Raw genomic sequence first — 13,238 nt, forward strand, 5'->3', positions numbered from 1 at the left:
GAAGGAAGGTCAAGTGAGGCAAGAGCTGGCCCACAGTAGGTGCTTTATTGGTGTCTGTGAGTCTCTGCTCACTCGTAGGATCCAGCGGGGCCATTTTCAACACGCCCTCCTTTAGGCTTCTGAAAAAAGGGTTTTTAACAAGCAGACCCTGGCGATTCTTGGCCCTGCCAGCTCTCCACAGCTTCCTGGGAACTGTGTGTTTGTCTTGTCTGAGCTACAGTGTGCAAACTTGCTAGAGGGCCCGGCCTGTGGAAACAGCTGTTCGGGTACGTGTGTGGTAAGGAGTTTTGCAAACAGTAGCACGCCCTCACCACCAGGTTTGCTTCCTGAAGGGGGGTGGCCTTGGATTCCTGACACCTACCGCTAAAAGGAATGCATCTCCTTCAGTAGCTGGCTCACCCTGCCCACTCGGCTCCACCTACGACTCACAGCCCCGAGTCAGCCAAGAGATCCTTGGACCCCTCCATGGTAAGGGTCGAAAGGAAGTGGGTGACATGTTCCAACACGCAGACGATTCACGCAAGGGCTCTCTCCAGAGAGACTCATTGCAAGGTGTGAGGGCACCAGGACAGGGCGGCTTGGGAGACCGTGGGTAGCAGCGATGTCCCAAGGAGAGAGGGTTGGTTGGAGCAGGTTGCTTTAAGAACAGCGACTTTGCTTTTGAAACCTGGTCTCACGCCGTAGCACAGGCTGGACTGCACCTCACGATGTAGCCTGGGCTTGACTCGAAGTCTCAGTTCTTCAGCTTCCTAAGTTCTGAACCGTAGGCGTGAGCTATTCTGCCCTGCATACGAACAGTAACGTTTTCTTGTTGTTGTTGTTGAAGGATGCTTCAACTGGAGGTCCCCGCTCTCACTCCCCATCTCTAGTGTTTTGTTTGGTATCTACCTCAGCCCAGGCAAGGCAGGAGCCCAAGGGTGTGGAAGCTTATCACTGGGTGTGGGCACCGTTCATCTGGGGCGTTCACGGGAGGCGGGAGCTGGGAGAAACCCAGATGGACAGACCGACCGACTAGAGCAAGAAGGCGGAGACCAAGGAGCTGCCTGGATTACCCCCCCCTTCCCCAGATGCTGGTCCTGCTGCCAATCCCGTGGTCAGTCAGCACTCCTGTCCAGCCAGCAGCTCAACTACCAGGCAGCGCTGAGCAAAGTCTCAAAGCAACGTGAGGATCACGTGTGAGGATCACGTGTGAGGATCACGTGTGAGGATCACGCTGCCCCGTAATCCAAGAAACAAGGCGTTAGTGGGGAAGCCAGTCACAGAGGCCAGGGAAGAGAAGTTAAATAGGCCTTGTTGGTCTTGTTTGTTGTAGAGTCATGGGCTCACATTTCCTCGTTAGCTCTGTAAATAGGCAAGCCTTTTGTTGGGGACAGTCGCCTGTAAAACACCCAGGCTGTCCCCAGCAGATGACAGCATCTGGAGTTGGCGAGGTCTCGACTTGTTTGTTCTCATCTACTGAACTGTTTTGTGTATTAGGATGAGGTCGTTCATTCCAGGTTTGCTTACATTGGAAGGGCTTGCTAGGGATCGTATAAAATATGACCTCAAGAAAATATCAAACACCCTAAGAGAGTGAAATCAACTTGGTATGTCAATTAAATTTCCCGAGGGCAAGGGAAAAAATCAACAGAGGCCAACTATTAAAACATAATTGCAGCCATGCTGTGGTGGCGCACATCTTTAACCCCAGCACTCCAGAGGCAGAGGCAGGTGGATCTCTCTGAGTTCGAGACCAGCCTGGTCTACAAAAGCTAGTTCCAGGACAGCCTCCAAAGCTACAGAGAAACTCTGTCTCAAAAAACCAACCAACCAACCAACCAACCAACCAACCGACTGACCGACCGACCGACCAAACAAACAAACAAAATAATTGCATAGGGCTGGGGAGACATCTTACTTGCCAGGTAAGCATGAGGGCCTGAGTTCAGATCCCCAGAACTCCTGTAAGACTGGCCTGGGTAGCAGCCATCTATGATGCCAGCAAGATGGGAGAAGAAGGCACGAGAACCCTGAAAACTCAGGAGCTGGGCGCAGCAGAGAAGATGAGAGACCCTGCCTCAAAAAAGGTGGGGGATGAGGACCATCACCCAGACTGTCTTCTGGCCTCTGCATATGTGCTGTGGCATGCACATGCCCATACTCACATGCACGCGCGTGCGCGAGCGCATGCACACACACACACACACACATTCCTAAGATGGTAGGAGAATGTATATCTGTTACACCAACACTTGGGAGACAGAGGCAAAAGGATTGTGGGTTCAAGACCAGCCTGAGCTCCGAACTGAGACCCGATCTAAACTCAAACCAAACCATAAAAGTCACTATCGGGTTTGCTGTGACACTAAAGGATTTCAAACATTGTAAAGCTCTGGGGATTCTGTTTATTCTCCACAGCTGTCAATCATGCATAGCGCTCTGAGTCGCTGGCATCTGCAGCAGCCCTTGAACATCTCTGGGGCTTTTCCAGGACAGGAGAAGCTGTTTGGAGGGTGATCGTGGAAACCAAGTAGAGAATGCCCAGTTTTGTTACAGTCATCTGGAAACTTCCCCATCCCTCCTTTCATCCTAAGATTTATTCCTCTTCCCCCTTGGTGCCTCAGGGGTACCTGGGACAGTTTTCCCATTGGCCCTTTAGTGTTCCAACGGTGGGACACACCCTTGACTTCGCCTGCCTGTCTGTTCTGTGCCCCATTTCCCAGAGGCAATTGAGAGAGCACTGAGCAAGTGGCCCTACTCTCTGTTCTCTTGGGAATTCCCTCACTTGCTCTCCTGTCTTTGAGGCTGGTCTCTCTCTCTCTGAAACAGCATGTCTGTGAGCGCTTGGAACACACCACATGCATCTTGGTCCCCTAGAAGCCTTTGCTGCATTCGAAGCCACCAAAAAAGGCTGTGCATTCTTTGGGAGTTTCGAAGCATCCCTCAGATGTGCCCCTTTGATCACTATTCAAACCCTTCAGATGAGAAAGAGTTGGTTTGGGGGCTAAGCTTGTTGAAGGCATGATTGAGTAAGCAAATCATCAGAGACAGAAGGCATGCGATGTTTTTAGGGGGACTGCAGAGATAGTCCAGAGGTTAGGAAAGCTTACTGCTCTTCCACAGGACCCAAGTTCAGTGCTGACCGACATTAGTGGCTCACAAAGGCCTGTAACCCCGGTGGAGCTGGTGCCCTCTGCTGGCTACCACATGTAACTGCACTCACATGCACAGACACATAAATTAAAAAATGAATCTTTTTTAATGATTCTATGAGTTTTGTTCTTAATTTTTGTTTTTAATCTCTTATTTCTCCTCTTCAGCAAACCTATGCATTTTAAGTGAATTCTTTTGACTCCAAGCAGCAGAATGCCAGAACATGGTGGGGTGGTGGTTCAAACTGTAAATCCACTTACTTGTTTCTTGACTCAGTGGCTTGTTCGCATCAGCAGAGGAAGGACATCTTCCCATGTCTCCACGGACTCATGTTCTGAGCACAGGCGTTTGCTTCCAGTCCTGTCATGTCCCATGGCGGGCACTGGAAGGGGAAGGATGGCAGAGAAGGGTCTCCCCCAGGTGGCCCATCTGGATATGAGCAGGGAACTGTTCTTAGAAACCCTAACCAGATTTCCTTCTTGCTCAGGTCCTGCCTGCGCCCATAGAATTAACTGTTCACCGGCAGACAGCTCGCCGGCGATGTAGCACCTCCCCATGTCACTCCGTGCCCGCACTGACTTGAGGCAAGCTCCAGCAACCCCTATAGCAGATGCATCATGGCCAGGGAAAATGTGCAGGTTCTACTTGCGAAGAGGCAGAGAGTCAAATGCCTGCTGCCACAAGACCTTTACCTCAGTGAGGACGTGCGCTGAGGCACTTGATTTAATGTAAGAATTCTGAATTAGGAACGCTTTGTCAGGAAAGCACCCAGGTTCTCTGTGTCCAGAGTTCACCTTTCCCTGGATAAAGTTTTACATCTTGAGAACCCAAACAAGTTTCTTTTTCTTTTTGGGGGGCATAAAAAGGGAAAAGGGGAGGGGGATACTGGCCTCCAGGGACAGGAGCAGTGGGTAAGAGGAGAAAGGGGGGAGAGAGGGGGGACTTCTTAATATCTCAAAGACAACAGTAACGCTTTTCATGGCAGACAGAGGAGCTTTGACTCAGTGGTTTACGACGCCACTGTGTGGAACAGCGAGCCATCCTCCCAGGTATCAAATCCAAATCCGGGCAGCCATTACCTCATGCTACTTAAAGTGTGCTGGGGCTTTCTGTGTGTGTCCAAGGCTGAGACTCTCTGGACGAAGGGGGCTTATCAGTTCTTCCGTCTTCCTCTGTCGGCTAGTTCCGGGATGAGATTGCAGAGCAGGCTGGCTAATCTGCAGGAGGCGGGTGTTAGCCCAGGTTCGATGGTATGCACAAACAGGACACTGGGTGTGTTACTAAAGTGATCACGGTGTAAACCACCATATGCCTTCGATGGCAGCACTGGGTCTCCCTCCCTCAGCGGGCTCGTGGGCACACAACCTCATGGTGAAACTAGCCAGAGAGAAAAAAGCATTCAACTGCCATTTCTAGATATGAGCTGGATTCGTTTCTAGATATGAGCTGGATTCCTTCTACGTTTGCTCCTCCACCTTCCCAGGAGGAGGGAACAATGCTCCAGTGAGCAGATTCATGGCTTGGATATGAGCTGGTCTTAATAACCCCCGCTTTCTGTTTGTGCGTAGTTATTAAAAAAAAAACACACAACCCGGGGCCATGAAGTCTGCCTTGAAATTAGGCGTTCCTCCTCATATCCAAGGCATTAAAAGCCCAAAGAACATACCTGAGTTGAAATCCCTCTCTTGATAGGCGGAAGAATTGTGAATTCTAAGCAGTTTCTCTACACGGACGATGCATTCTTGGAGCCAGGGGGCTGCCCCTTCGTGAGTGATGGGGAAAGGGTCCCCAGGAGCTGTGCCTGCACCATAGGAAACAGGGTTGTGATGTCACAGTCTGTCTGTCCCTCGACGTGGGAGGAAATATTCACTTTCCAGAACTGGCTCCCCAGTCAGGTAAAAGAAATCAGAGTGGCTGTTGCTACCTGACTTTTAGGCGTGGTGCAGTGTCACAGCGTGCTTTGCAGAGAAATGGGCAGAAAAGGTTTGCACATTAAGACATTTTTCAGAGCCAGCCTTCCCTGGGGGGCTGAGTTAGTCACGTAAAAAATTACCTAGTGGCCACTTTTTACAGCTACTTTTTTTTTTTTTTTTTTGGAACAGCACAGAAATGTAGAGCAGGGTTTCTGGGCCAGATTACTTGATTGGAAGCTCGTCCTCGACACTTTTTGCTGTGTTTCTTTAAACAAGTTACCAGGAAGCTGGTTTGTTTGTTTATGTGCTCATTTATTCAGTGTGTGTGTGTGTGTGTGTGTGTGTGTGTGTGTGTGTGTGTGTGTGTACACGCGCGCGCGCGCATGGCATGGGTTGGGAGGTCAGAGGACAACTGTGAATGTCAGTTCTCTCCCTCCACCAGGCGGGTTCTGGGATTCAGGTTTGGAGGCAAAGCGCCTTATCCACTCGCTGATCCATGTCACTGGCTCAAGAAGATTTTTTTTTTAACTACCCAGGAATTTCCTCAGGAAATGCAAGTGAGCAACCGGATGGAACCAGACGCTACATGTATTTTCTGATATTGCCAACAGGTGGCGCAGTTAGATCACATTTTTTAGATTGGCCTGGGCTGGGGAGTCCTGCCCTGGGTTTAATGAACAACAAATCCCTCCCAACTGTGAGCTCTGGAATAAACAGACGATGCACGTGTCAGTTAAAGTGACAGAAACAGCCCAAGGAAACGTCCTGGCTACTGCCCTGGTTTTAAGATGTCAGCGTCCTGCATCTTTAACCTCACCTGCCTGGAGGTACAAATCCCGACTTCACACTTCAGATAATAAGCATCCCAGGAGTTTAAACGTCTGGGAGTCTGTTAAATAGTTGCCAGTGTCTGTGATGAGCAAGCCTGTGTCTTGTCATCGGTGTTGAGAAAAGCAGGGTAATAGCTGACTCCTGGCCTCACCTCAAAGGAGACGTCTACTTTCTTGATGCCTCCGATGTATTGGCAGGCTTCCAGCAGGCTACAGACACGAATGCTGTATGTGGGACCCTCCCTGAGTGCGGGAAGGTGGGGGTGCTGCCTGGGTGGATTGGAGCTAGGTGTGTATGTGGGCAGGGGCGGGGTGTTACAAGACGGGGCCATGTCTTATGCAAGCTTATGAAGAAACAAAGCTCATGAGGGTGGAGAAACATCCCGGTCCATACAGTGTGAAGACTTGACCTCAGGTTCCCCAGAACTTGTGTAGGAAGCTGTTGGTGACGGTGAGTGCCCATAACCCTCCCCTATCCCCGGGGTTTAAGATAGGAAGGGCAGGCCGGGCGGTGGTGGTGCATGCCTTTAATCCCAGCACTCGGGAGGCAGAGGCAGGCAGATCTCTGTGAGTTCGAGGCCGGGCTGGACCGACAGCCTCCAAAACAATACAGAGAAACCCTGTCTCATAAAACCAAAAAAAAAAAAAAAAAAAAAAAAAAAGATAGGAAGGGCAGAATAAGGGTCTGGAAGCCAATGGGCTGGGCCAACAGAAGGCCATTTGTCAAGGACCAACACATGAGGTTGTTAGCTAACTTGGACACGCTCCCTGCACACACAAACCCCTGAGTGCACCCCTGTGTACTCCCCCCCCCCCTGCAAGCAAGCCAGAGTATGGGCCAAGAAGAACTTTCTTTGCCAGGTGGTGGCGCACGCCTTTAATCCCAGCACTTGGGAGGCAGAGGCAGGCGGATCTCTGAGTTTGAGACCAGTCTGGTCTACAGAGTGAGTTCCAGGACAGCCTCCAGAGAAATCCTGTCTTGAAAAAAGTGATTAATAATAATAATTTTAATAATAATATTACAAAAAGAAGACCTCACCCCAATCCCTGTGCTGATTGCTGGACTTCCTGGGCCTTAGTTTAACTTCACCTGTGATAAGGGAGCAGGGGATCAGCCCACGTGAGGTGTAGATGTGTAAGTCTTCTAAACGTAGACACTTGTCCAGCATGTGGCTTGTCATCATCCCTGTACCCACCCAACTGCTCTCAGATCAGCCCCTGGCCCCTCCCCCCTGTGCCAGCATCCTCTTCTCCAAACAGGTGTCAGGTGTGAGGCAGAACTCAGCTCCTCTCCTCCCTGATGGAAGCACTGAGGTCCTTGGCTTCCCTCCTTCCCTCTGGGTCCCCAGTGGTCCCTCTCTTACACTCATAGAGACTGATTAGAGCTGAGGTGTGCACCCGGACAGAGCTGCACAGTCCTAACCTCAAACACGCTCCCCAAACCAAAGCTATGCTGTGGGGAAATCTTTCCCTACGTTGTATGTTATTACTTACTGGTTAGTAAGGAGCTGGCGGGCCAATAGCTGGACAGGTAGAGGTTAGGCAGGACACGCGGACAAAAAAAAAAAAAGAGCATAGGAAGAAGGAGGTTGGAGTCACTGGGAGATTTGGAGAGAAGCAAGACGACCACGCAGTGCTGAGAAAAGGTACTGCCGCATGAAAAAGGTACTGCCGCGTGGTAGAGCGTAGATAAGAAACATGGGTTCATTTAAGCGTAAGAGCTACTTAGTAACAAGCCTAAGCTATCAGCTTAGCATTTGTAACTATTATTGTCTGTTTGTGGTTCTTGGGGAGCTGGAACTCCCAACCTACAAAGCAACTCCTGGCCTCCCTGTCTGTTCAAGTTCTCTCTGAGAGCCCATACCATTCCCAGTTCTCTCTCTCTGCCTCCTGGTTGTTGTCTCAAGACGTCTCTCAGCCGCTACTCTAGTGCCATGCCTGTCCACTTACAGCCATGCTTCCTGTCACAATGATCATGGACTCACCCTCTGATACTAGAGCCCCTAATAAACTTCCTTTTTTTTTTTAAAGATTTATTTATTTATTATACATACAGTGTTCTGTCAGCATGCATGCCTGCAGGCCAGAAGAGGACACCAAATCTCCACCATGTGGTTGCTGGGAATTGAACTCAGGACCCCTTGAAGAACAGTCAGTGCTCTTAACCGCTGAGCTATCTCTCCAGCTTCCCCCCCACCTTTTTTTTTTTTTTTTTTTTTTTTTTTTTTGAGGCAGGTTTCTCTGTGGCTTTGGAGGATGTCCTGGAACTATCTCTTGTAGACCAGGCTGGTCTGAACTCACAGAGATCCACTGTGGGAACAATAGACCTTGGCCGGAAACCCACTCCTCCATCAGCCTGGGAGCAGGCAGCTGTGAGACAATGTTTATTGAAAACATGTTTACTAAAAACAATCCAGTGCCCTAAGAAATGTTTACCGGAGCTATAAGTTCCCAATAAGAGCTCGCTCACTGAAACACCCTGACTTTGATCTTTCCAATGGCTAGCCGCCTCTTCCTGCCCCCTGCTGCTGCTACCGATTCTGGTGTCAGGGATTTAACCACCAGCCAGGAGGAGGAAGGTGGGTGTGCGTGTGTGGGTATATGTATGGCAGAAGTTTTTCTGAAGGGAAGCATTTCTTGGGAAGTTCTCTTGAGCCTTCTTGGGGAGCATACAGTTTTCTTAACGCAACCGACTGGTCTCTGTGTCATCAATCCTGACACCCTCGCCACATTCTCGGATACAGGCTGCGCAGCGGGCGGGGCAATCCACCTGCCTCTGCCTTCCGAGTGCTGGGATTAAAGGTGTGCACCACCACTGTCTGGCAAATTTACTTCTATAAATTGCCTGGACCATGAGGTTTTCTCTCAGTAATTGAAAAGTAACCAAGACAAGGCTCAAGTCTCAAAGAAAGAGTTGTAACCTACAGTATGCATGTCACTGTGTGTGTGTGTGTGTGTGTGTGTGTGTGTGTGTGTGTGTGTGTGTGTGTAGGGCCACCTATGGGAAAATGTTGAAGTTTAAAGAGATATTTTGAAATGACAGATTTTGTACTATGCTCAGGGGCTTCCTGGGACCAAAGCTCTCAGGACTTGCTCAACTATCTTCGTCAGGGATGAAATGTCTCAGTTTGGAGGAAGCTGCTACACAACAACCTGCACACACATGCACAAACACACACGCGTCATGATGCCGTGGCTTGCAAGCATTGGCCCTATCACAGTGGTCTCCACTCTCTCCTCTGGTAAGATGTGGACCCACTGTTGGCTGTCCTGGGGCACATCTCTGCACCCTCATTCATTAGCCAGTTCCTCTTGTCAGTTTACTGAGTCCTGTGAGAAAGACACGATACTTGAGCTGTCTGAGACCACATGTGGGTCAACCATATAGAACCCATGCTAGCACAAAGACCCATTGGCTTTGCTATCCAGTGAAAGCTTTCACACCTCAGATCTTACATATGGAGAGAAAGAATTCGAGGGACAAGGGACACAGTTCAATATTTATTTAGCAAAACAGAGAGAGAGACAGACAGACAGACAGACAGACTGACTGACCCCCTCACTCCAAGAGGTATGGCAGCCCGCTAGAACTGGGTTCCTCATTGCAGATTTTAAAGAAGTTTTAAATAATGACTATTTCCAAGGTAGGCATCTATGAATGGGTGTAAGGTGACTCCTTCTCCCTTCTCCCTCCTAACCCGTGATGGTGCAGACACCCCCACACTGACACACATACACCTTCAGGGAATTTCTCTCCATGATTCCTTTACACTCTGAAAGTGGGAACGGTGGGGATTATACGGTTAATGGTGAATGGCTGAGAGAAGAAATTATTAGCTCATGAGTCACAGAAACTGGAAAAGCATCCCGCATTTCATTACTTAGTTTTACACTTTTCATCTTTGATTTTTGGTACAAGGTAACTTTGTGTAACATCCACGACTGTCCTAGAATTCCCAGGATGGCCTCAAACTCACAGACGCCCCTCTGTCTCTGTCTCCCGAGTGCTAGGATTAAAGGCCTATTATCCTTGGGCATCTTTCTTTTGACATGCTGGGGCACACCCAGCTGCATAGTGAGGGACACATAACTGCACAGGTGTCCCCTTCCTCAGGAGACTCCTGGACTGAGACTCATTTCCCTCCTGTTTCACTCACTACATCTGTGGTCTCAGAACACTCACTAATTATCATCCCCCTTGGTGTCACCCCCACCAATGTCCTTCCCACTGAAGCCGCAGCAAAGCCCCATCCCTGACCTGAGGGACTATGCAACTCAGGAGATGAACAGCCCAGGAGACCAATGTGTCACATCCATGGTGGCCTTGATCTGAGTGACAGTTCAAGGGACAAATGGGACCAGTCGTACAGTGTGGTCTTACTTTTGGGTTCAATCAATGCATCATGGAGAGGAGATGCCACTGAATATTCTAGTAGGTGACTGTGGAGAAGGAGCACTTGACCTTTGACCCGCAGCAACAGTGTGTGTTGGCTGGGCAGGCTCACTGTCCAGAGTCAGCTCGGGTTCATCAGTCATGGGTGTGCCTCAGCAAGCGGGGAGCGGGGAGCATCCCCAGGCAGGGTCACTGAGGCTTTGGGGCAATTGCTTTCCCCAGGTCATTGTGGTCACTGAGGGCAGAGAGTGTCCTTTCCTGTGACCAGCATAGACTGATAGTGCTACAAGTTTCCCTCGTCAGTGTGTGTCTGCTGTGCGGAAAGTGCCAGGTGTCAGGTCACTGAGTGCAAATTCAGGGGCAGGGCACAGGCAGACAAGGGTTAACAGGTGCACAGGAGGAGAAGCAAATGCTTGTCAGGGACCAATTGTGCAGGCCAACATGATGTCATGGGTGTCTTTGCCAGGTGAGGAAACTGAGTCATGGGGATTGTGTAGCACACCCCGGGTCAAACCATCATAACAGAGAAACAGCCAGAACTCTTTCTACTGTTTGAGACAAGGTCTATGTACCCCATGCTGACCTCACACTGTCTCATGTGGGATGACTTTGGTTTTCTGATCCTCCTGTCTCCACATTCCACACCCTTGAATTACAAATGTAGCCATCAAACCTGGGTTCATGCAGTACTAGGGACATACCCAGGCTTTCATGCATGGTAGCCAAGGACCTCAGAAACAGAGCTCCCTCCCAGTCCAAGCCTGCATTGCTGAATGATGTGTGAATGCAATGGACGCCTGTCTTAGGCCCTGAGGCTACAACATCAGGGAGAGACCAAGAGGAGCTGGACTCAAGAGCCCAGAGAACAGACAAGGAATGACCTAAGTGAGCTTCACAATGACAGAGGAAGGGACATCAGTCTGGGGAGTGACAGAGGATGCTGGAGCCACAACAGGCGAGGGGGAACCTGAACATTCTAGAGAGTTTCCATAAAGGTCCAGAAACAGGAGAGCGGGAACCCAGAAGGAGAAAGGGAGGAGTTCAAAGCAAACACTGTGACCACACAGTGAGCAGAGCCTGAGGAGAAACCGTGAAGTACACGGATATATGAATATGCGTACTTAATTTATGATTTTACGGAAATGGGTGTTTTCCCTGGATGATATCCGTGCACGGTGTGTGTTAGCAGTGACTGTAGAGTCCAGAAGACAGCTTCAGATCCCCTGGCAGTTACACTGCAGATGGTTGTGAGCTGCCATGTGGTGATGGGTAAGAAACCCTGTCCACTGCAAGAGCAGCAGGTGCTGTTAACCACATGAAATTTTACCCAGTGAAGGTTTTCTCACCTCCATTGTTACCTTATGGAAGGAAAGAATTTCCAAGTTTACTTAGAAAAACAAAGGGAGAGAGAAAAGCAGAGATAGAGATAGACAGACTATTGAGGAATATTATTTTAAGATTTTATATTCATTTATCATGTGAAATATTTATTTAATGATTCAAATATATCTTGCATTCTTATATTGCCTTTGTTTAACTCTGTGAAGCTGTGTTACTTTGCCTACCTGAAACACCTGGTTGGTCTAATAAGGAGTTGATGACCAATTGTTAGAGTGGAGAGGGATAGTCACATAGTCAGGGCCCCCCAGGCAGACAGAATAAATAGAAAGGAGAGAGAGAGAGAGAGAGAGAGAGAGAGAGAGAGAGAGAGAGAGAGAGAGAGAGAGAGAGAGAGAAGGAGGAGAGATAACACCCAGCGGTAGCCACCCTGCCAGTTACAGAGTAAGCAGTAAAAAATAGTATATAGAATAGAGAAAGGCATAAGGTAGACAGGAAAATTTAAATTAGGAAAAGCTGACTAGAAACAAGGGAAACTAATGTCTGGCATTCATAAGTAAGAATAAGTATCTGTGATTAGTTGGGTGTTGACTGGTGGTCCCCCAAAGAGCAAAGAGTAAGAATAAAACACAACCAACTACAGAAAGGAGAAAGTTACACACACACACACACACACACACACACACACACACAGACTCAGACACAGAGTGGTGCAGAATATTGATATTTTCAAGGTGTATTTAGAGGAATTTCAATGAGGAATTATGAAGTGTGTGGCACATCATGGGGGGGGCTAAAGTAATACTTTCCTGCTCCTGAATCCTGATGGATCCAATCTCACTTCTTGGAAATTCCAATACCCACTGAAAGGTGTGCAGGCAGCTTTGTGAGAAACTACAAAGCAAATCCTATCCCAAGGGAAAACACACTCACAGATAGTGCGCCACGGCAGTTGGGAAAGTCCCTGCATTTTTATTTGGTATTGTGGGGCACACACAGCTGCATAGTGAGGGATTGTACAGGTGTCGCCATCCTCAGGAGACTCCTGGACTGAGACTCATTTCCCTCCTGTTTCACTCACTGCATCTGTGGTCTCAGGACACTCACTAATTATCACCCCCTTGGTGTCACCCCCACCAATGTCCTTCCCACTGAAGCCGCAGCAAAGCCCCATCCCTGACCTGAGGGACTATGCAACTCAGGAGATGAACAGCCCAGGAGACCAATGTGTCACATCCATGGTGGCCTTGATCTGAGTGACAGTTCAAGGGACAAATGGGACCAGTCGTACAGTGTGGTCTTACTTTTGGGTTCAATCAATGCATCATGGAGAGGAGATGCCACTGAATATTCTAGTAGGTGACTGTGGAGAAGGAGCACTTGACCTTTGACCCGCAGCAACAGTGTGTGTTGGTTGGGCAGGCTCACTGTCCAGAGTCAGCTCGGGTTCATCAGTCATGGGTGTGCCTCAGCAAGCGGGGAGGGGGAGCATCCCCAGGCAGGGTCACTGAGGCTTTGGGGCAATTGCTTTCCCAGGTCATTGTGGTCACTGAGGGCAGAGAGTGTCCTTTCCTGTGACCAGTATAGACTGATAGTGCTACAAGTTTCCCTCGTCAGTGTGTGTCTGCTGTG

The 13,238-nt window shown here is 49.3% G+C and overlaps 1 long non-coding RNA gene across 1 annotated transcript; it reads left to right on the forward strand.

The window, feature by feature from the left end:
• The first annotated feature begins 260 nt into the window (after positions 1-260).
• On the forward strand, positions 261-3,964 carry LOC121134529. Its single transcript, XR_005871620.1, has 2 exons — positions 261-468; positions 3,620-3,964. It is a non-coding gene; the product is annotated as an uncharacterized LOC121134529 (long non-coding RNA).
• Positions 3,965-13,238: the final 9,274 nt, after the last annotated feature.

This window comes from Mesocricetus auratus, unplaced genomic scaffold (assembly GCF_017639785.1).
Source record: "Mesocricetus auratus isolate SY011 unplaced genomic scaffold, BCM_Maur_2.0 Super-Scaffold_100028, whole genome shotgun sequence".
Classification (NCBI taxonomy): Eukaryota; Metazoa; Chordata; class Mammalia; order Rodentia; family Cricetidae; genus Mesocricetus; species Mesocricetus auratus.